At 37.2% G+C, this 23,835-nt stretch overlaps 1 long non-coding RNA gene and 12 other non-coding genes across 13 annotated transcripts; 12 read left to right on the top strand and 1 right to left on the bottom strand.

Moving 5' to 3' along the window:
- The first annotated feature begins 245 nt into the window (after window positions 1–245).
- Window positions 246–317, top strand: TRNAC-GCA (transfer RNA cysteine (anticodon GCA)). The gene has a single exon. It is a non-coding gene; the product is annotated as a tRNA-Cys (tRNA).
- A 634-nt stretch (window positions 318–951) lies between these two features.
- On the top strand, window positions 952–1,023 carry TRNAC-GCA (transfer RNA cysteine (anticodon GCA)). Its single transcript has one exon. It is a non-coding gene; the product is annotated as a tRNA-Cys (tRNA).
- A 463-nt stretch (window positions 1,024–1,486) lies between these two features.
- Window positions 1,487–1,558, top strand: TRNAC-GCA (transfer RNA cysteine (anticodon GCA)). Its single transcript has one exon. It is a non-coding gene; the product is annotated as a tRNA-Cys (tRNA).
- Window positions 1,559–2,197: 639 nt separating this feature from the next.
- On the top strand, window positions 2,198–2,269 carry TRNAC-ACA (transfer RNA cysteine (anticodon ACA)). The gene has a single exon. It is a non-coding gene; the product is annotated as a tRNA-Cys (tRNA).
- Window positions 2,270–2,910: 641 nt separating this feature from the next.
- On the top strand, window positions 2,911–2,982 carry TRNAC-GCA (transfer RNA cysteine (anticodon GCA)). Its single transcript has one exon. It is a non-coding gene; the product is annotated as a tRNA-Cys (tRNA).
- A 634-nt stretch (window positions 2,983–3,616) lies between these two features.
- Window positions 3,617–3,688, top strand: TRNAC-GCA (transfer RNA cysteine (anticodon GCA)). Its single transcript has one exon. It is a non-coding gene; the product is annotated as a tRNA-Cys (tRNA).
- Window positions 3,689–5,042: 1,354 nt separating this feature from the next.
- Window positions 5,043–5,114, top strand: TRNAC-GCA (transfer RNA cysteine (anticodon GCA)). The gene has a single exon. It is a non-coding gene; the product is annotated as a tRNA-Cys (tRNA).
- A 634-nt stretch (window positions 5,115–5,748) lies between these two features.
- Window positions 5,749–5,820, top strand: TRNAC-GCA (transfer RNA cysteine (anticodon GCA)). Its single transcript has one exon. It is a non-coding gene; the product is annotated as a tRNA-Cys (tRNA).
- A 2,226-nt stretch (window positions 5,821–8,046) lies between these two features.
- Window positions 8,047–8,118, top strand: TRNAC-GCA (transfer RNA cysteine (anticodon GCA)). Its single transcript has one exon. It is a non-coding gene; the product is annotated as a tRNA-Cys (tRNA).
- Window positions 8,119–8,752: 634 nt separating this feature from the next.
- On the top strand, window positions 8,753–8,824 carry TRNAC-GCA (transfer RNA cysteine (anticodon GCA)). The gene has a single exon. It is a non-coding gene; the product is annotated as a tRNA-Cys (tRNA).
- Window positions 8,825–12,098: 3,274 nt separating this feature from the next.
- On the top strand, window positions 12,099–12,170 carry TRNAC-GCA (transfer RNA cysteine (anticodon GCA)). The gene has a single exon. It is a non-coding gene; the product is annotated as a tRNA-Cys (tRNA).
- Window positions 12,171–12,962: 792 nt separating this feature from the next.
- Window positions 12,963–13,034, top strand: TRNAC-GCA (transfer RNA cysteine (anticodon GCA)). The gene has a single exon. It is a non-coding gene; the product is annotated as a tRNA-Cys (tRNA).
- Window positions 13,035–13,840: 806 nt separating this feature from the next.
- LOC128475066 (uncharacterized) lies at window positions 13,841–18,635 on the bottom strand. Its single transcript, XR_008346431.1, has 2 exons — window positions 18,470–18,635; window positions 13,841–14,054 (listed from the first exon to the last, which is right to left on the bottom strand). It is a non-coding gene; the product is annotated as an uncharacterized LOC128475066 (long non-coding RNA).
- Window positions 18,636–23,835: the final 5,200 nt, after the last annotated feature.

The following is a 23,835-nucleotide window of genomic DNA, read 5'->3' as shown; positions in this document are numbered from 1 at the left end:
TACAAGTATAAAAATCTGAGCCTAAAAATAAAAACGAACCCTGGTAACTCAGCAGAACATTGATTACATCGTAAGGTAAGAAGAGCCAAACATCTCCTTAATTTCAAAAAGAAACAGGATCAAACGACTCAGAGATCCAATTAAATGACCAAGAAAAACTAAATTTTCCATTAAAACTTACAAGCATAATAATCTGAGCCTAAAAATAAAACTGAACCCTGGTATCCCAGCAAAACCATGCCAATGGGGGTATAGCTCAGTGGTAGTGCATTTGACTGCAGATCAGGAGGTCCTTGGTTCAAATCCAGGTGCCTCCTGTGTACTTTTAATTGAGTCTCAGAGAATCCAAATGATCTTCATATCACATGTAGTGGGCTCAGAGACCAAATTAAATGACCAAGAAAAATGTACTAGATCTATCTAATGTAGATTGCGATTTCCCTCAAACTAGAGCAGCCTCTGTGTTTGTGCAATCTTTTTGTAAGTTTTAATGGGAAATTTAGTTTGTGCAATCTTTATTCTTAGGGTTAGACCATCAGCTTTACCCCATGGAGCCTCTTTTCCTTTAGGTCAGCTGCTTCTCACCATTGATTACATCGTAAGGTAAGAAGAGCCAAAGATCCTATTAATTTCAAAAAGAAACAGGATCAAACGACTCAGAGACCAAATTAAATGACCAAGAAAAACTAAATTTCCCATTAAATCTTACAAGCATAAAAATCTGAGCCTAAAAATAAAAACGAACCCTGGTAACTCAGCAGAACATTGATTACATCGTAAGGTAAGAAGAGCCAAAGATCCCCTTAATTTCAAAAAGAAACAGGATCAAACGGGTCAGAGATCCAATTAAATGACCAAGAAAAACTAAATTTCCCATTAAAATTTACAAGCATAATAATCTAAGCCTAAAAATAAAACCGAACCCTGGTATCCCAGCAAGATAACGCCAATGTGGGTATAGCTCAGTGGTAGAGCATTCGACTGCAGATCGAGAGGTCCTTGGTTCAAATCCGGGTGCCCCCTGTTTCCTGTGTACTTTTAATTGAGTCTCAGAGAATCCAAATTATCTTCATATCACATGTAGTGGGCTCAGAGACCAAATTAAATGACCAAGAAAAATGTACTAGATCTATCTAATGTAGATCGCGATTTCCCTCAAACTAGAGCAGCCTCTGTGTTTGTGCAATCTTTTTGTAAGTTTTAATTGGAAATTTAGTTTGTGCAACCTTTATTCTTAGGGTTAGACCATCAGCTTTACCCCATGGAGCCTCTTTTCCTTTAGGTCAGCTGCTTCTCACCATTGATTACATCGTAAGGTAAGAAGAGCCAAAGATCCTCTTAATTTCTAAAAGAAACAGGATCAAACGACTCAGAGACCAAATTAAATGACCAAGAAAAACTAAATTTCCCATTAAATCTTACAAGCATAAAAATCTGAGCCTAAAAATAAAAACGAACCCTGGTATCCCAGCAAGATAACGCCAATGTGGGTATAGCTCAGTGGTAGAGCATTCGACTGCAGATCGAGAGGTCCTTGGTTCAAATCCGGGTGCCCCCTGTTTCCTGTGTACTTTTAATTGAGTCTCAGAGAATCCAAATGATCTTCATATCACATGTAGTGGGCTCAGAGACCAAATTAAATGACCAAGAAAAATGTACTAGATCTATCTAATGTAGATTGCGATTTCCCTCAAACTAGAGCAGCCTCTGTGTTTGTGCAATCTTTTTGTAAGTTTTAATGGGAAATTTAGTTTGTGCAATCTTTATTCTTAGGGTTAGACCATCAGCTTTACCCTATGGAGCCTCTTTTCCTTTAGGTCAGCTGCTTCTCACCATTGATTACATCGTAAGGTAAGAAGAGCCAAAGATCCTCTTAATTTCAAAAAGAAACAGGATCAAACGACTGAGACGAAATTAAATTTTCAAGAAAAACTAAATTTCCCATTAAATCTTACAAGCATAAAAATCTGAGCCTAAAAATAAAAATGAACCCTGGTAACTCAGCAGAACATTGATTACATCGTAAGGTAAGAAGAGCCAAAGATCCCCTTAATTTCAAAAAGAAACAGGATCAAACGACTCAGAGATCCAATTAAATGACCAAGAAAAACTAAATTTCCCATTAAAACTTACAAGCATAATAATCTGAGCCTAAAAATAAAACCGAACCCTGGTATCCCAGCAGCATAATGCCAATGGGGATATAGCTCAGTGGTAGAGCATTCGACTACAGATCAAGAGGTCCTTGGTTCAAATCCGGGTGCCCCCTGTTTCCGGTGTGCTTTTAATTGAGTCTCAGAGAATCCAAATGATCTTCATATCACATGTAGCGGGCTCAGAGACCAAATTAAATGACCAAGAAAAATGTACTAGATCTATCTAATGTAGATTGCGATTTCCCTCAAACTAGAGCAGCCTCTGTGTTTGTGCAATCTTTTTGTAAGTTTTAACGGGAAATTTAGTTTGTGCAACCTTTATTCTTAGGGTTAGACCATCAGCTTTACCCCATGGAGCCTCTTTTCCTTTAGGTCAGCTGCTTCTCACCATTGATTACATCGTAAGGTAAGAAGAGCCAAAGATCCTCTTAATTTCAAAAAGAAACAGGATCAAACGACTCAGAGACCAAATTAAATGACCAAGAAAAACTAAATTTCCCATTAAATCTTACAAGTATAAAAATCTGAGCCTAAAAATAAAAACGAACCCTGGTAACTCAGCAGAACATTGATTACATCGTAAGGTAAGAAGAGCCAAACATCTCCTTAATTTCAAAAAGAAACAGGATCAAACGACTCAGAGATCCAATTAAATGACCAAGAAAAACTAAATTTTCCATTAAAACTTACAAGCATAATAATCTGAGCCTAAAAATAAAACTGAACCCTGGTATCCCAGCAAAACCATGCCAATGGGGGTATAGCTCAGTGGTAGTGCATTTGACTGCAGATCAGGAGGTCCTTGGTTCAAATCCAGGTGCCTCCTGTGTACTTTTAATTGAGTCTCAGAGAATCCAAATGATCTTCATATCACATGTAGTGGGCTCAGAGACCAAATTAAATGACCAAGAAAAATGTACTAGATCTATCTAATGTAGATTGCGATTTCCCTCAAACTAGAGCAGCCTCTGAGTTTGTGCAATCTTTTTGTAAGTTTTAATGGGAAATTTAGTTTGTGCAATCTTTATTCTTAGGGTTAGACCATCAGCTTTACCCCATGGAGCCTCTTTTCCTTTAGGTCAGCTGCTTCTCACCATTGATTACATCGTAAGGTAAGAAGAGCCAAAGATCCTATTAATTTCAAAAAGAAACAGGATCAAACGACTCAGAGACCAAATTAAATGACCAAGAAAAACTAAATTTCCCATTAAATCTTACAAGCATAAAAATCTGAGCCTAAAAATAAAAACGAACCCTGGTAACTCAGCAGAACATTGATTACATCGTAAGGTAAGAAGAGCCAAAGATCCCCTTAATTTCAAAAAGAAACAGGATCAAACGGGTCAGAGATCCAATTAAATGACCAAGAAAAACTAAATTTCCCATTAAAATTTACAAGCATAATAATCTAAGCCTAAAAATAAAACCGAACCCTGGTATCCCAGCAAGATAACGCCAATGTGGGTATAGCTCAGTGGTAGAGCATTCGACTGCAGATCGAGAGGTCCTTGGTTCAAATCCGGGTGCCCCCTGTTTCCTGTGTACTTTTAATTGAGTCTCAGAGAATCCAAATTATCTTCATATCACATGTAGTGGGCTCAGAGACCAAATTAAATGACCAAGAAAAATGTACTAGATCTATCTAATGTAGATCGCGATTTCCCTCAAACTAGAGCAGCCTCTGTGTTTGTGCAATCTTTTTGTAAGTTTTAATTGGAAATTTAGTTTGTGCAACCTTTATTCTTAGGGTTAGACCATCAGCTTTACCCCATGGAGCCTCTTTTCCTTTAGGTCAGCTGCTTCTCACCATTGATTACATCGTAAGGTAAGAAGAGCCAAAGATCCTCTTAATTTCTAAAAGAAACAGGATCAAACGACTCAGAGACCAAATTAAATGACCAAGAAAAACTAAATTTCCCATTAAATCTTACAAGCATAAAAATCTGAGCCTAAAAATAAAAACGAACCCTGGTAACTCAGCAGAACATTGATTACATCGTAAGGTAAGAAGAGCCAAATATCCCCTTAATTTAAAAAAGAAACAGGATCAAACGACTCAGAGATCCAATTAAATGACCAAGAGAAACTAAATTTCCCATTAAAACTTACAAGCATAATAATCTGAGCCTTAAAATAAAACCGAACCCTGGTATCCCAGCAGGAAATTGCCAATGGGGGTATATCTCAGTGGTAGAGCATTCGACTGCAGATCGAGAGATCATTGGTTCAAATCCGGGTGCCCCTTGTTTCCTGTGAGCTTTTAATTGAGTCTCAGAGAATCCAAATGATCTTCATATCACATGTAGCGGGCTCAGAGACCAAATTAAATGACCAAGAAAAATGTACTAGATCTATCTAATGTAGATTGCGATTTCCCTCAAACTAGAGCAGCCTCTGTGTTTGTGCAATCTTTTTGTAAGTTTTAATGGGAAATTTAGTTTGTGCAATCTTTATTCTTAGGGTTAGACCATCAGCTTTACCCCATGGAGCCTCTTTTCCTTTAGGTCAGCTGCTTCTCACCATTGATTACATCGTAAGGTAAGAAGAGCCAAAGATCCTCTTAATTTCAAAAAGAAACAGGATCAAACGACTCAGAGACCAAATTAAATGACCAAGAAAAACTAAATTTCCCATTAAATCTTACAAGTATAAAAATCTGAGCCTAAAAATAAAAACGAACCCTGGTAACTCAGCAGAACATTGATTACATCGTAAGGTAAGAAGAGCCAAACATCTCCTTAATTTCAAAAAGAAACAGGATCAAACGACTCAGAGATCCAATTAAATGACCAAGAAAAACTAAATTTTCCATTAAAACTTACAAGCATAATAATCTGAGCCTAAAAATAAAACTGAACCCTGGTATCCCAGCAAAACCATGCCAATGGGGGTATAGCTCAGTGGTAGTGCATTTGACTGCAGATCAGGAGGTCCTTGGTTCAAATCCAGGTGCCTCCTGTGTACTTTTAATTGAGTCTCAGAGAATCCAAATGATCTTCATATCACATGTAGTGGGCTCAGAGACCAAATTAAATGACCAAGAAAAATGTACTAGATCTATCTAATGTAGATTGCGATTTCCCTCAAACTAGAGCAGCCTCTGTGTTTGTGCAATCTTTTTGTAAGTTTTAATGGGAAATTTAGTTTGTGCAATCTTTATTCTTAGGGTTAGACCATCAGCTTTACCCCATGGAGCCTCTTTTCCTTTAGGTCAGCTGCTTCTCACCATTGATTACATCGTAAGGTAAGAAGAGCCAAAGATCCTATTAATTTCAAAAAGAAACAGGATCAAACGACTCAGAGACCAAATTAAATGACCAAGAAAAACTAAATTTCCCATTAAATCTTACAAGCATAAAAATCTGAGCCTAAAAATAAAAACGAACCCTGGTAACTCAGCAGAACATTGATTACATCGTAAGGTAAGAAGAGCCAAAGATCCCCTTAATTTCAAAAAGAAACAGGATCAAACGGGTCAGAGATCCAATTAAATGACCAAGAAAAACTAAATTTCCCATTAAAATTTACAAGCATAATAATCTAAGCCTAAAAATAAAACCGAACCCTGGTATCCCAGCAAGATAACACCAATGTGGGTATAGCTCAGTGGTAGAGCATTCGACTGCAGATCGAGAGGTCCTTGGTTCAAATCCGGGTGCCCCCTGTTTCCTGTGTACTTTTAATTGAGTCTCAGAGAATCCAAATTATCTTCATATCACATGTAGTGGGCTCAGAGACCAAATTAAATGACCAAGAAAAATGTACTAGATCTATCTAATGTAGATCGCGATTTCCCTCAAACTAGAGCAGCCTCTGTGTTTGTGCAATCTTTTTGTAAGTTTTAATTGGAAATTTAGTTTGTGCAACCTTTATTCTTAGGGTTAGACCATCAGCTTTACCCCATGGAGCCTCTTTTCCTTTAGGTCAGCTGCTTCTCACCATTGATTACATCGTAAGGTAAGAAGAGCCAAAGATCCTCTTAATTTCTAAAAGAAACAGGATCAAACGACTCAGAGACCAAATTAAATGACCAAGAAAAACTAAATTTCCCATTAAATCTTACAAGCATAAAAATCTGAGCCTAAAAATAAAAACGAACCCTGGTAACTCAGCAGAACATTGATTACATCGTAAGGTAAGAAGAGCCAAATATCCCCTTAATTTAAAAAAGAAACAGGATCAAACGACTCAGAGATCCAATTAAATGACCAAGAGAAACTAAATTTCCCATTAAAACTTACAAGCATAATAATCTGAGCCTTAAAATAAAACCGAACCCTGGTATCCCAGCAGGAAATTGCCAATGGGGGTATATCTCAGTGGTAGAGCATTCGACTGCAGATCGAGAGATCATTGGTTCAAATCCGGGTGCCCCTTGTTTCCTGTGAGCTTTTAATTGAGTCTCAGAGAATCCAAATGATCTTCATATCACATGTAGCGGGCTCAGAGACCAAATTAAATGACCAAGAAAAATGTACTAGATCTATCTAATGTAGATTGCGATTTCCCTCAAACTAGAGCAGCCTCTGTGTTTGTGCAATCTTTTTGTAAGTTTTAATGGGAAATTTAGTTTGTGCAATCTTTATTCTTAGGGTTAGACCATCAGCTTTACCCCATGGAGCCTCTTTTCCTTTAGGTCAGCTGCTTCTCACCATTGATTACATCGTAAGGTAAGAAGAGCCAAAGATCCTCTTAATTTCTAAAAGAAACAGGATCAAACGACTCAGAGACCAAATTAAATGACCAAGAAAAACTAAATTTCCCATTAAATCTTACAAGCATAAAAATCTGAGCCTAAAAATAAAAACGAACCCTGGTAACTCAGCAGAACATTGATTACATCGTAAGGTAAGAAGAGCCAAATATCCCCTTAATTTAAAAAAGAAACAGGATCAAACGACTCAGAGATCCAATTAAATGACCAAGAGAAACTAAATTTCCCATTAAAACTTACAAGCATAATAATCTGAGCCTTAAAATAAAACCGAACCCTGGTATCCCAGCAGGAAATTGCCAATGGGGGTATATCTCAGTGGTAGAGCATTCGACTGCAGATCGAGAGATCATTGGTTCAAATCCGGGTGCCCCTTGTTTCCTGTGAGCTTTTAATTGAGTCTCAGAGAATCCAAATGATCTTCATATCACATGTAGCGGGCTCAGAGACCAAATTAAATGACCAAGAAAAATGTACTAGATCTATCTAATGTAGATTGCGATTTCCCTCAAACTAGAGCAGCCTCTGTGTTTGTGCAATCTTTTTGTAAGTTTTAATGGGAAATTTAGTTTGTGCAATCTTTATTCTTAGGGTTAGACCATCAGCTTTACCCCATGGAGCCTCTTTTCCTTTAGGTCAGCTGCTTCTCACCATTGATTACATCGTAAGGCAAGAAGAGCCAAAGATCCTCTTAATTTCTAAAAGAAACAGGATCAAACGACTCAGAGACCAAATTAAATGACCAAGAAAAACTAAATTTCCCATTAAATCATTCGACTGCAGATCGAGAGGTCCTTGGTTCAAATCTGGGTGCCCCCTGTTTCCTGTGTACTTTTAATTGAGTCTCAGAGAATCCAAATGATCTTCATATCACATGTAGTGGGCTCAGAGACCAAATTAAATGACCAAGAAAAATGTACTAGACCTATCTAATGTAGATTGTGATTTCCCTCAAACTAGAGTAGCCTCTGTGTTTGTGCAATCTTTTTGTAAGTTTTAATGGGAAATTTAGTTTGTGCAGTCTTTATTCTTAGGGTTAGATCATCAGCTTTACCCCATGGAGCCTCTTTTCCTTTAGGTCAGCTGCTTCTCACCGTTGATTACATCGTAAGGTAAGAAGAGCCAAAGATCCTCTTATTTTCAAAAGCATAAAAATCCCAGCAGGATAATGCCAATGGGGGTATAGCTCAGTGGTAAAGCATTCAACTGCAGGTCGAGAGATCCTTGGTTCAAATCCGGGTGCCTCCTGTGTACTTTTAATTGAGTCTCAGAGAATCCAAATGACCTTCATATCACATGTAGTGGGCTCAGAGACCAAATTAAATGACCAAGAAAAATGTACTAGATCTATCTAATGTAGATTGCGATTTCCCTCAAACTAGAGCAGCCTCTGTGTTAGTGCAATCTTTTTGTAAGTTTTAATGGGAAATTTAGTTTGTGCAATCTTTATTCTTAGGGTTAGACCATCAGTTTTACCCCATGGAGACTCTTTTCCTTTAGGTCAGCTGCTTCTCACCATTGATTACATCGTAAGGTAAGAAGAGCCAAAGATCCTCTTAATTTAAAAAAGAAACAGGATCAAACGACTCAGAGACCAAATTAAATGACCAAGAAAAACTAAATTTCCCATTAAATTTTACAAGCATAAAAATCTGAGCCTAAAAATAAAAACGAACCCTGGTAACTCAGCAGAACATTGATTACATCGTAAGGTAAGAAGAGCCAAAGATCCCCTTAATTTCAAAAAGAAACAGGATCAAACGACTCAGAGATCCAATTAAATGACCAAGAAAAACTAAATTTCCCATTAAAACTTACAAGCATAATAATCTGAGCCTAAAAATAAAACTTAAACCTGGTATCCCAGCGAGAAAATGCCAATGGGGGTATAGCTAAGTGGTAAAGCATTCGACTGCAGATCAAGAGGTCCTTGGTTCAAATCCGGGTGCCCCCCTGTTTCCTGTGTACTTTTAATTGAGTCTCAGAGAATCCAAATGATCTTCATATCACATGTAGTGGGCTCAGAGACCAAATTAAATGACCAAGAAAAATGTACTAGATCTATCTAATGTAGATTGTGATTTCCCTCAAACTAGAGCATCCTCTGTGTTTGTGCAATCTTTTTGTAAGTTTTAATGGGAAATTTAGTTTGTGCAATCTTTATTCTTAGGGTTAGACCATCAGCTTTACCCCATGGAGCCTCTTTTCCTTTAGGTCAGCTGCTTCTCACCATTGATTACATCGTAAGGTAAGAAGAGCCAAAGATCCTCTTAATTTAAAAAAGAAACAGGATCAAACGACTCAGAGACCAAATTAAATGACCAAGAAAAACTAAATTTCCCATTAAGTCTTACAAGCATAAAAATCTGAGCCTAAAAATAAAAACGAACCCTGGTAACTCAGCAGAACATTGATTACAACGTAAGGTAAGAAGAGCCAAAGCTCCCCTTAATTTCAAAAAGAAACAGGATCATACGACTCAGAGATCCAATTAAATGACCAAGAAAAACAAAATTTCCCATTAAAACTTACAAGCATAATAATCTGAGCCTAAAAATAAAACCGAACCCTGGTATCTCAGCAGAACATTGATTACATCGTAAGGTAAGAAGAGGCAAAGATCCTCTTAATTTCAAAAAGAAACAAGATCAAATGACTCAGAGACCAAATTAAATGACCAAGAAAAACTAAATTTCCCATTAAATCTTACAAGCATAAAAATCTGAGCCTAGAAATAAAAACGAACCCTGGTATCTCAGCAGAACATTGATTACATCGTAAGGTAAGAAGAGCCAAAGATCCTCTTAATTTCAAAAAGGAACAGGATCAAACGACTCAGAGACCAAATTAAATGACCAAGAAAAACTAAATTTCCCATTAAATCTTACAAGCATAAAAATCTGAGCCTAAAAATAAAAACGAACCCTGGTAACTCAGCAGAACATTGATTACATCGTAAGGTAAGAAGAGCCAAAGATTCCCTTAATTTCAAAAAGAAACAGGATCAAACGACTCAGAGATCCAATTAAATGACCAAGAAAAACTAAATTTCCCATTAAAACTTACAAGCATAATAATCTGAGCCTAAAAATAAAACCGAACCCTGGTATCCCAGCAAAACAATGTCAATGGGGGTATATCTCAGTGGTAGAGCATTCAACTGCAGATCAAGAGGTCCTTGGTTCAAATCCGGGTGCCTCCTGCGTACTTTAAATTGAGTCTCAGAGAATCCAAATGATCTTCATATCCCATCTAGTAGGCTCAGAGACCAAATTAGATGACCAAGAAAAATGTACTAGATCTATCTAATGTAGATTGCAATTTCCCTCAAACTAGAGCAGCCTCTGTGTTTGTGCAATCTTTTTGTAAGTTTTAATGGGAAATGTAGTTTGTGCAATCTTTATTCTTAGGGTTAGACCATCAGCTTTACCCCATGGAGCCTCTTTTCCTTTAGGTTAGCTGCTTCTCACCATTGATTACATCGTAAGGTAAGAAGAGCCAAAGATCCTCTTAATTTCAAAAAGAAACAGGATCAAACGACTCAGAGACCAAATTAAATGACCAAAAAAAACTAAATTTCCCATTAAATTTTACAAGCATAAAAATCTGAGCCTAAAAATAAAAACGAGCCCTGGTATCTCAGCAGAACATTGATTACATCGTAAGGTAAGAAGAGCCAAAGATCCTCTTAATTTCAAAAAGGAACAGGATCAAACGACTCAGAGACCAAATTAAATGACCAAGAAAAACTAAATTTCCCATTAAATCTTACAAGCATAAAAATCTGAGCCTAAAAATAAAAACGAACCCTGGTAACTCAGCAGAACATTGATTACATCGTAAGGTAAGAAGAGCCAAAGATTCCCTTAATTTCAAAAAGAAACAGGATCAAACGACTCAGAGATCCAATTAAATGACCAAGAAAAACTAAATTTCCCATTAAAACTTACAAGCATAATAATCTGAGCCTAAAAATAAAACCGAACCCTGGTATCCCAGCAAAACAATGTCAATGGGGGTATATCTCAGTGGTAGAGCATTCAACTGCAGATCAAGAGGTCCTTGGTTCAAATCCGGGTGCCTCCTGCGTGCTTTAAATTGAGTCTCAGAGAATCCAAATGATCTTCATATCCCATCTAGTAGGCTCAGAGACCAAATTAGATGACCAAGAAAAATGTACTAGATCTATCTAATGTAGATTGCAATTTCCCTCAAACTAGAGCAGCCTCTGTGTTTGTGCAATCTTTTTGTAAGTTTTAATGGGAAATGTAGTTTGTGCAATCTTTATTCTTAGGGTTAGACCATCAGCTTTACCCCATGGAGCCTCTTTTCCTTTAGGTTAGCTGCTTCTCACCATTGATTACATCGTAAGGTAAGAAGAGCCAAAGATCCTCTTAATTTCAAAAAGAAACAGGATCAAACGACTCAGAGACCAAATTAAATGACCAAAAAAAACTAAATTTCCCATTAAATCTTACAAGCATAAAAATCTGAGCCTAAAAATAAAAACGAACCCTGGTATCTCAGCAGAAAAATGCCAACGGGGGTATAGCTCAGTGGTAGAGCATTCGACTGCAGATGGAGAGGTCCTTGGTTCAAATCCTGGTGCCCCATGTTTAATGTGTGCTTTTAATTGAGTCTCAGAGACTCAAAATGATCTTCGTATTAGCTGTGGACCACAAAGAATAAACAGGAATATAAAAGAATCAGGTCCAAATCAAATTAGGGTCATATGATTCACAGAACAAGGTTCAAAGGCCGCTAGGAGATATAAAGATACGGAGGTATCTTTTTGTACCCCATGGAGCCTCTTTTCCAAGCATAAAAATCTCAGCCTAAAAATAAAAACGAACCCTGGTATCTCAGCAGAGCAATGCCGACGGGGGTATAGATCAGTGGTAGAACATTCGACTGCAGATCGAGAGGTCATTAGTTGTAAGCTTTAATGGGAAATTTAGTTTGTGCAATCTTTATTCTTAGGGTTAGACCATCAACTTTACCCCATGGAGCCTCTTTTCCTTTAGGTCAGCTGCTTCTCACCATTGATTACATCGTAAGGTAAGAAGAGCCAAAGATCCTCTTAATTTCAAAAAGAAACAGGATCAAACGACTCAGAGACCAAATTAAATGACCAAGAAAAACTAAATTTCCCATTAAATCTTACAAGCATAAAAATCTGAGCCTAAAAATAAAAACGAAACCTGGTATCTCAGCAGAACAATGCCGACAGGGGTATATCTCAGTGGTAGAGCATTCGACTGCAGATCGAGAGGTCCTTGGTTCAAATCCGGGTGCCCCCTGTTTAATGTGTAGTTTTAATTGAGTCTCAGAGAATCAAAATGATCTTCGTATCAGCTGTGGACCACAAAGAATAAACAGGCATAGAAAAGAATCAGGTCCAAATCAAATTAGCGTCATATGATTCACAGAACAAGGTTCAAAGGCCGCTAGAAGGTATAAAGATACGGAGGTATCTTTTTGTACCCCATGGAGCCTCTTTTCCAAGCATAAAAATCTGAGCCTAAAAATAAAAACGAACCCTGGTATCTCAGCAGAACAATGCCAACAGGGGTATAGCTCAGTGGTAGAGCATTCGACTGCAGATCAAGAGGTCATTAGTTGTAAGTTTTAATGGGAAATTTAGTTTGTGCAATCTTTATTCTTAGGGTTAGACCATCAGCTTTACCCCATGGAGCCTCTTTTCCTTTAGGTCAGCTGCTTCTCACCATTGATTGCATCGTAAGGTAAGAAGAGCCAAATATCCTCTTAATTTCAAAAAGAAACAGGATCAAACGACTCAGAGACCAAATTAAATGACCAAGAAAAACTAAATTTCCCATTAAATGTTACAAGCATAAAAATCTGAGCCTAAAAATAAAAACAAACCCTGGTATCTCAGCAGAACATTGATTACATCGTAAGGTAAGAAGAGCCAAAGATCCCCTTAATTTCAAAAAGAAACAGGATCAAACGACTCAGAGATTCAATTAAATGACCACGAAAAACTAAATTTCCCATTAAAATTTACAAGCATAATAATCTGAGCCTAAAAATAAAACCGAACCCTGGTATCCCAGCAGAACCATGCCAATGGGGGTATTCCTCAGTGGTAGAGCATTCGACTGCAGATCAAGAGGTCCTTGGTTCAAATCCGGGTGCCCCCTGTTTCCTGTGCACTTTTAATTGAGTCTCAGAGAATCCAAATGATCTTCGTATCAGCTGTGGACCACAAAGAATAAACAGGCATAGAAAAGAATCAGGTCCAAATCAAATTAGGGTCATATGATTCACAGTCAAGGTTCAAAGGCCGCTAGAAGGTATAAAGATACAGAGGTATCTTTTTGTACCCCATGGAGCCTCTTTTCCAAGCATAAAAATCTGAGCCTAAAAATAAAAACGAACCCTGGTATCTCAGCAGAACAATGCCAACAGGGGTATAGCTCAGTGGTAAAGCATTCGACTGCAGATCGAGAGGTCCTTGGTTGAAATCTGGGTTCTACCTCTTTCCTGTGTGCTTTTAGTTGAGTCTCAGAGAATCAAAATGATCTTTGTATCAACTATGGACCACAAAGAATAAACAGGTATATAAAGAATCAAGTTCAAATCAAATTAGGGTCATATGAGTCACAGAACAATCTTCAAAGGACAATGAAAAGGGTACATGACTTTCAATATTAATAGAATTAAAATTTAATCTGAAATCAAGTGCTTCTCACTATTACACTAGAAGGTATAAAGATACTTGTCAAGCCGTGGCCGTGTGGAGTGCGTGGGCATGAAGGGGTTAATATTGCCAGGCCTCTGGATTTACTAACTTCACCCCTCAGCTATACCAAATTAACCCCCAAATCCTGCCTCTATCCCCCCAGGTAGTCTGCCACTACTCACAATTTTGATACCAGATTCATGAGATATCCGAATTAGAATATCTATCTTGATATATGTATCAATACTAGAGCCCAAAGACAGACTTGGATTATAAATATTTAAATAACAAAAAGACAAAGATTACACAGTGCCACAATTAGAAAAAAACAAGACATACAAAAGAAAAATAAAATAGCAAACAGTTCTTAAAACTGCTGGTTTGCAGCTCAAGACATCCTTGATTCAAATCCGTGTGCCCCGTGTTTTGTGTGTAGTTTTAGGTGAGTCTCAGAGCATCAAAACGATCTTCGTATCAGCTGTGGAACACAAAGATAATGATTGTAGAACAAAAAAATAAACAGGCATTGAAAAGAATCAAGTACAAATCAATTCAGGGTCATATGGTTCAAAGGACATATGGTTCTTTTAGGTCAACTGTTTCTTTCGGATGAAAGATCCACTTAATTTCAAAAAGGAATAGGATCACACGAGAAAATTAAAAGATGAACAAAAAATGAATCTCCTATTTATCTCCCATTTAAACAAGTATAAAAATCTGAGCATAAAAATAAAAAGGAACAGCAAAAGAATACAAATGGGGGTATACAGTAGCTTGGTGGTGGAGCATTCCACTGCAGATTGAGCGGTCCTTGTTATGGATGCACTATATATCAGCAAGAAACACTTATTGCTTTAATGAATATAAGCTGGCCTTGACCAATAAAGGGTTACACCTGACGCAGACACGTGAGAGACGCAAGTAGCAGTGTATTCAGTTATCTATATTTTACTAACCGCAAGCGCCATCCGGCTATATCTAGTTGCAGGAAAGTATCTAACTGTTTTCTGCCTTTCTGCCTATTTCCGCATAGTTTCAGGATTAACCAATTAATAAGCTTTCCGTAACCTGACGTCCCTCTTTCCGGACACTATATAATCTATAATATAAACAAAATAAAGCAGAGTGAGTTTGGACCTGACCCAGAGTGTGTTGTGTGTCTTATTTCTCTCTCCGTGCACGTACATTTATATTCACATAATTTGGAGCAGTTCAACAATTGAAGAAAGGCTTTATTGGAAAGCATCCAAAACAGTTAAAATCCAGGTGCATGCTAAATCATGCATGGTTGTAGTTGGGCCTTCGAGAATCAAATCGATCTTCGTATCAGCTGTGGAACACAAAGATAATGATTGTAGAACAAATAATAATCAGGTATAGATAAGAATCAGATACAAATCAAAACAGGATCATATCATTCGCAGAACATGGTTTAGAGGAAAAACAAAAAATCCCTTCCAATTGTTATAGAGTTATGATTTGATCTGAAATATAAAGTGTTTCTCACCATCCATTACACTAAAATGTATAAAGTTACACAGGCCTCATATATTTAAAATTGAAATGACCACATGATTCAGAGAAGAAAGTTTAGAAAGTTTAGAGCTGACAAATAGTGAAGATCCTATTTTATCTTCATAGAATTAAAATTTAATCTGAAATAAAAAAAACATGAAACAAATCTATTTGTCCACAGATTACAATATTGCTTTGGATATTTGTGCATTTGGATTCGTATGTATTGCAAATTTATCGTATTTTTGTAAATTCTTCTTTCTTCCTCTTACCCAACAACCTGTCTCCTTGACCCCGTCCCATCACACCTCACAAAGTCTCTATATCCATCCCTTGATCTGTTACTTACCCACCTATTTAATCTTTCTCTATCATCTGGAGCTGTACCAACAGCCTTCAAGCATACGCTAATCACACCCTTTCTAAAAAATCTAAAAAAACTACCGCCCTATCTCTCTGCTTCCTTTTACCTCTAAGTTTCTTGAAATTGTGTACAATTGCCTTACCAACTGTCCTCTTATTCCCTCCTTGATCCTCTACAGTCTGGTTTCAAACCCCTTCACTACTGAGACGGCTCTAACAAAAGTCTCCAATGACTTGCTCTCTGCCTAAGTAAAGGGTACTTCTTCATTCGAATACTCTTGGATATCTCTGCTGCTTTTGACTTACTTGTTTCTATAGCCATTCAAGATACAGCTCTCTCCTGGATCTCCTCATATCTGTCTAACCATTCCTTCTCTGTCAAAACATCCCACAAGGTTCAGTCCTTGGCCCTCTGCTGTCCTTTCTTTATACAGTACTTCATCTCTTGGCAAACTAATCAACTCATTTGGCCTCCAGTATCATCTATATGCAGATGATACCAAAATCTACCTGAGACCTAAGCTTTCTAAAACTGAACTCATTATCTTCCCTCCTTCCATCTTCACTCCACTATCACCATTAACACCATTAACACCATTAACAATCTCTCCTACTAACCTAGGATGACTGGATTTTTCAAATTAAATCGAGGGACATTTTTTAAAATTTGGCAAATGGTAAAAAAGCATATTTTCTTCAAACTATAAATGCAGTGTATTTGGTATGTGTTTATGAAGTGATTGTATGATATATAATTTATGTCTCACATTTTATTAAAACATACTTCTTTTGGGCAGATTGAGAGTATCATGGGCCTGGTGTTGAGGATTAAAATAGACAGAATCTAAACTCCTTATCGTCGATGTTTACTGGATAAAGATAACATCAGTGCGAGGCAGATAATAAAGGATAGAATCTTATGTGATGTAATTGGTAGAACATCAGTAAACAAAAAAACACAGGACGCCTGGAGCCACAATTTAGTGCCAATAATCCTTTTCAATAAAATATGCAGATTAAAATATATTAAATAACACAAAACCTTTACTTTTCCTCTCACTGATTTCTGGGCCCAGAAACCACACCAGGACAGGCTCTGCCACACCGACACCCAAACACACACCAGGACCGGCTCTGCCAAACACACACACCAGGACCAGCTCTGCCATACCAAGACCCAAACACACACACCAGGACAGGCTCTGCCACACGGACACAAAGACACACACACAAGGATAGAGGTTGCCACACCGACACCAAGACACACACACCAGGATAGGCTCTGCCACACCAACACCCAAAAACGCACATCAGGACAGGCTCTACAACACCGATACCCAAACACACACACACCAGGACAGGCTCCGCCACACCGAAACCCAAACAAGCTTGTGAGCAGGGTCCTCTTCACCTAATGTATCGGTTTGTCATAGTCTCTCAATTCTAGTCTTGTCATAGCCCTTAAATATATGTATTGTATTGAGCGCTGCATGAATTGTTGGTACTATATAAATGAAAGATAATTATAATAATAATAATAAATTGAGTGATTCCTCAGACCCACATTCGCTCTCACTCTCTCTCATGCTCGCTAAATGTTTTCCTACCTTGTTTGCCAACCATTTCTGCTTCTGCCAACCACTTCTGCGCCTTCTTCCTTATCTTCTTTTGCATCTTCTTCTTCAATCTTTAATCCTTAATCTTCTTTCTTTGTCCGTACCTCTCCAGACATAACCCTGCATCTTCAGCCAAAATGGTGGTGCTACAGTGACCTTCTCAATCCTCCAATCAGGGAAGAGGACATCAACCAAAGTGCCAACTAAGGGCAATAAGGTGGCATTTGCAGTTAAGCCCTCTCCTGATCCTCCAATCGGGCCAGAGGACATCACTGCAAGCGCCGCCATATTGCCCTCAGTTCACATGAGGGCAATATGGCAGCACTTGCAGTGACGTCCTCTTCCCCGTTTGGAGGATCTGGGTGTGCCGCCATTTTAGCGGAAGTTGGAAGGTTATGTCCGAGGAGGTGCAAACGAAGTAAAAAGATTAAGAATTGACGATTGAAGATGGAATAGAGAAGAGAAAAAGAAAATTTAGAAGAAGAAGATGCAGAAGAAGACACAAAAGGGGAAGTGGTGGGCAGAAGCGTAAGTGGTCCACAGAGTAGGAATGGAAACATATAGAGAGCGAGAGAGAGAGAGAGCGAGAATGAGAGTGTGAGTGAATGACGAATTTCGTACCTGAATAAAAAATGCCCCTGAATTTTCGGCCACACCGAATGGACAGGGAACTAAAATCGTTGACTGAAAATGAATGGGCCACAAATAAACCAAAAGACTTGTCCAAATGTTTTTTGGTCCATTTGCACGTCTATTGCTCAGTAGTAAATCTTTCTAATGTAGTTCCCTAATGGAAATTCGAGCACCATCTGTGTTTTGTGCAATTTTAGAGAACTACTACTAATAGTTGTGACAAAACTGCATAGCTAATACCAGTTTACAGAAATGTTTATAGGAAAACCGCAGATTTTCTATGTATATTGAATCTGAAGTGTAAATAACCACAACTATGTCACCATATAGAACCAAACACATAGCACTTGTAAAAGCAAACATTAGATCCCAACCCCTATAAATATTTCCATGTTTTGATGCTGCATGGTATTTATAATTGTGCATAGTGCTTAAAAAATACTTTGTCATTGTTCTGGAATTAGCTCTATTTATTTATAGTTTAAAAAACAAAATGGTTCCACTGGGGCTCGAACCCAGGACCTTCTGTAAAGCAGACGTGATAACCACTACACTATGGAACCTGACATGTATGGCAAATGAAGAATCTCGCACAGCTACCACTACCGCGACTACTCACACTAGACCAGTTTGCATATTTTTTTTTGTTTATTTTGATAACCACAGAAAAACTCTAACAATGTCTCCTTCTCAGAAGTCTTGCGCTAAAAGATTTCAAATGTTTGCTGTTTCAGAGTGCGTCATGGACATAAAAATGATTACGTACCTTTTCGTTACTAAGGACAATAATAAGCGTAATCAAATTTGCGTCATACCGCCTGATACTGCAGTACTCCCTTCTTATTCAATCATACTAATAAGGATTTAGTAAATAGCAGCGTGAGGTGCAATTTCTTAAATAGAACAAACGGTGGCGCTCACACAGCCCATGTCGTCCTAATGAAGTCGACGGGAAACGGAAGCTTTGACGAACTACAATACCCATGATTCCCGAGCAGCACTAGTCTTGTAGTGAATCATGGGAGTTCAAGTGTAGGCATAAGTCAGTCCAAGAGAGTAGAAATTATTAATCATACAATACTAAATTACCTTAAAATGAATACACCCCATGGTCTTCTAGTACCAAATTGTAAAATAGAGCTAATATTTAATTAATAAAACATTAGTTCCACGGGAAGCTATTGCTGCAATACGTTTTATTGTTTAAACAACAACTGGTGAAAACTTTGCCGACTTGTGTTTTCAGTTGAGCTTTTTTGAGGTAATATATTCCAAAAAAGCAAAGAGGGTCAGTTATGTACATCCTAAGTGTCCCTGTTAAGGCAGGACAGTCTCTCTTTGGGACCCCAATTCATCTGTCACTCTTACCTGAGGTTTGTATTGGAAATATTATTAAATTCAATTGTAGAAATATTTTTTTTTCTTCTGAAAGACATACTTTTTTACATAACTATCAGTGGCATGGCTTTCTTTAAGTGGATGTGATTGACTTTTTATTTGCCTTTGTGATCTGGGTTTATAATCCCCCATTCCAAGATTTAATGTAATGCATTTTATGAATTAAATACTATATCAAAACACTATAGCACTTATTTTGCTATCAAAGGGGGAAAAAATATTAGTATATACAAAATTTTGTGCATCAGATGGATTTACCTGAAGATCTTGATATTAAAAAATATATTCAAATTATGATTTTTTTGTAAATTGTGTTTTTCTAATTAAAAATAAAATATTAGACTGTGTTTATAAGTCCCCCTTTAAAAATGTATATAATGCATTTTATGAATTAATTCTATTTAAAAACACTCCCCAAAATATACATTTATTGGTATGCTATAAAAGGGAACAACAAAAAAATATAAAATAAAATATAAATAAAAACATTAGGCAGAAGAAGAGTGTATTTTATTCAGGCAATTCATCGCTGATTATATACACAATATTGTGGAACAAGAAAACATTCATACCCAGCTAAAAAATAGCAATCTCTATGGATGGATTTACCTGAGACTCTTGATTTAAATATTTGGAACAAAAATTATAATATATTTTTTTTGTATATTGTATTTTTTGATTACAAGTAAAAAAATAGATTGGGTTTATAATCCCCCTTCCAAAATTTAATTTAATGCATTTTATAAATAAATACTATACCTTAAATATACCTTTTATTAAAATGCTATAAAAGGGAACTAGAAATATTTAAATAAAACCTAGGCAAAAAGGTAACATAATGGAATAAATAATAATAATCGAAAGTATCTTGTTAATCCTTAGTTCCAGCATTCTGGACAGAAGCCCTAACAATTCAATTGCTACAATCTACCACCCGACATGCGCTTTGCAGGGTAGTTAGTATTTAGTGATGATATAGTATTTCGTTATAGCATGCATATAGATTGGATTCAATTCCATTCTTTCTCAAGTAGGTGGCATCATTGTCAGTTGAATGAATGAATGAATGAAACTTTGAGTACATTAAACCCTCAGATTCCATTAAGACAGTAGAATTTGAAGTTTGTCTTATGCTTGATTGACTAAATTTAGCATGCGAGCTCAATTTCAGTTCCTTCCACCAAACATACATGTATACTGTACCACTTTCACCTTTTTTCTTCTTCTTCTTCTTCAAAAAGCTGGAGGTATAATACCTTAAGTAAGCAAATGAGCCTGGCAGCAGTAATGTAAGATAATTACATCTCCTGGGGTCGGAGCAAAAGTCACAGCTGGTTAATTCTCCCTTGTGTGATTTCTGTTTGATTAAAATTAATTGTGTTAGCATGAATTATACCTGTTTGTACAGCGCTCAGCCTGTGTGTCTGGCCCTTCTTATACATCGCTTTGTACCCTTTCTCCATATAAAATTTTCCAAAATATTGCAGGATTCTGAAAAAAGGAACTGCTATGCCATCGACAAAACCTTCCTGCCAGCTTACTTTTGGTATAGTTTGTTTAATAATACTAAAATAATATATATACAATCATAAAGAGACTATGGAAACTAATTATGAGTGTGCCTTGTTCCTCTAAAAAATAAATCCCAGGTCGCTTTTTGACTATAAGCTTCCTAGTGGTTGTTAAAGAAGGGTGATCCCATGTGTTCTGGGGGCTTTTGTTTTGTCATTGTGCTTATTTTGGAGATGTAAGGGGCTATCTTACCCTATTGAGACTGAGACTGTGGTGAGGAAAATTTCAGACAAAAGGGGAAACATCAGACAAAAATAGCACTTCCTGCCCCTGCAGGGATTTCTGCGTGAACCATTTAAATCTGCCAGTCAGAAAATTGTCCAGGGGTATAAGAAAATATGTAAAAAAAAAAGCACTGAATAATGCAACATTACTAATTGGACCACTTGGTCATTCAAAATTCAAAGCCTGTTTATGTATGACAACTGATGACAATGTTTAAAAATGGGTAAGTGTGTAGCTTATTTGGTATTCATGTGTTTTGATTTGCCTATTAAATAGATCTCAAAGTAGTCACATGAGCACACAGATACAGCCAATTATGTCTGAGCATCCTTTCGTTTGGGTTGTCTCTCTCTCTCTCTCGTCTCCATGAGTTAATGTACAGGATGGATAGTGTTAACCGTAGCTCCATCGAATAAATAGAAAAAAAACCCCTTCTTATATTGAGACACCATCTGCTGCAAGGCTCATGTTGTTCTTAAGCTTTTGAGACAACACAGCCCAGCGTTCTCCGGCATTTCATAACACAGATGTTTGTTATCAGGTCTGTGGGCAATCTCTAAGCAGCCAGTGTGTTATGTTGAATGCAATTTCAGTGGACTAACTAGATCTCGAAGACAAAATATTTCTTTCAGACATTTGCTTCTCATGCGTCTATTTCAGGGTTGGGAATGAATGCAAGACTGGATATAAGTTCCCTTTTCTCTCCTAAGAAATATGGATCAAAGGAATTCACCATTACTGAAACAGGTATGCTGTTGATTGCTTACAGATGGAAGTTACCTAGGCCAAATGTTGTTTTTTATTATTATTATTATTATTATTATTATTATTATTATGATTATATATAAAGCACTAATGTGTTTGTAAGGGGGTCTTCAGCTATTTATCAAAAGAAGTGTCAGTACTGATATAGTACATACGCAAAAGGTTTTATCTAGAATCAGGTAATTTGGCAACAGAAAGAACTATTGAAGCTTCTAGATTGCCCACCCTCAAACCTTGTCTTATATTCAGGATTGCCTTAAGCATTCATGTTTAACCTGTTTAGCCCTCCTTGATGTTCCACGCCATCAGGAAATAGAGAGGTAAATAAATAGACAACCTATAGTGATGGTATGTCTTCTGTAGCAGTGTGCATGTCTGTGCATCGATAGTGAATGGCTCCTTGTGCAACAGACTGCCTTGTAACCAAAACAGAACATGGGAACTAATGGTGATGACCCAACTATGTCATGCCATTCCTGTGATTGGCTAATCACAAGAATCACATGCTTCTGAGGTTGTCATTTTCTCACACTCCATTATGACCGAGACAGGGTATTGTTTAAGTATTGTATAGCTCCTTCTAGTGAGACTGTCACACAGTCTTCTGCTTTTATTCCACCACAACAAAAACTGCCATCAAACTAACAGCCAGATTAACGTATTGTACTGTGCAGTGTTAATCATGTTTTTTAGAGTATGTTTTGGGGGAGTTGGGTGGTTCAAGTTATTGCTATGTAGGTTGGAAGAAAAAAAGTGAAACATTTGCAAACTTGTTTCATTTGTATGCTTTAGTAGCAGTGTCAACCTTTGACAATTTGTCACTGTCTTTGATAGCACCCTGATAACCTATTGAACACTTTTTGTTGTCATCCTAAATAAAGACATCCATCCATCCCAATAGGTTGACACCTAGGTGCCTGCAAACATGGTGGTTCTCCCCTTTTCATGGCAGTTCTTGTTATCAAAAAGCCATGTTCACATGTCTGTGATCTTATAACTTATTTAAAACTAGTTTTTTAGCTTTGATCTTGCTGGTGGATATTATAAAAAGTCACCAATTGCCTCTGATATTTAGCAAAACACCCGCCCTTGCTATCCCTCTATTTCCAGCAGGGATGACTAGAGAAATCTCTCATTGAAGGGACTTGTAAAGCATCTCTCTAACTTATTTTATGAAGTCTGCACCCAGTAGCATTATATTTGCATTGATGCAGTTAAAATTATGGTTAATATTCAGGCAGTATTTACCTTTCAGCAGGTTAAGGTATGGGGTCAAGCTGTATTGACTCTGTCAAAGTGAGGTAGTGTACAGTACATCATCTCCTTTCACATTTAAGAGGATGAGGGACTCACTTATATCTTATATACCTGATGCAAGAGATGAAAAGATTTGAAAATCATATACTTTCCAACAATATCATAGTAAGATAGCAACATAGTAATTTAGACCTAAGTCTTTCAATGTCAACCCTTCTACCTATCCTTCCTGCTTTTGATCCAAAACAAGGCAAATAACAAAAACCCAACTGAGCTATTTTTTGGATTTTGTCTTTTAGGTGGAAAACAGTGTTCCTTCTTAAAAAAGCAAACATAATTCTCCTAGGACCAAGAATCTCAAAAATACTAATGTTATATTCTATTGATAGCCCTGTATGTTCTGCTATTCTAATAAAATATCAAGACCCTTTTTGGAGTCATCCATTTTATTTGATAGCACCACCTCCTTGGTAGTGAATTCCATACCTTTCTTGCCCTTACTGTAAAGAATCCCTTCCTTTTTTGTCTATGAGATCCTCGCTCAGAGGATGACCTCTGGTTCTTTGTATATTTCTGTGAATGATCAGGTCACTGGAGATGTCTTTAGATTGGCCCTTCACATATTTTTACAATGTTATAATATCCTCTCTAAGATGCTTTTTTTCTAGCGCATATAGAATCAACTTTATTAGTCTTTCTTCATAACTAAGATCTTGCAATCCCCTTATTCATTTTGTGGTCCTCGTTTGCACTTTTTCTAGTTCGATAATTACCTTTTTAAAGGCTGGTGCCCAGAATTGTACCACATATTCAAGGTGAGGTCTTACCATTGACTTACAAAGAGGCAAGATAATATCCTAGATAATATCCTTCTCCCGTGAATTAATAACCCGCTTTATACATGCCAATATCCTA

Source organism: Spea bombifrons, chromosome 2 (genome assembly GCF_027358695.1).
Source record: "Spea bombifrons isolate aSpeBom1 chromosome 2, aSpeBom1.2.pri, whole genome shotgun sequence".
NCBI lineage: Eukaryota > Metazoa > Chordata > Amphibia > Anura > Pelobatidae > Spea > Spea bombifrons.
The sequence above is the reverse complement of the archived record's forward strand: the minus strand, read 5'-3'. Positions and strand labels throughout refer to the sequence as shown.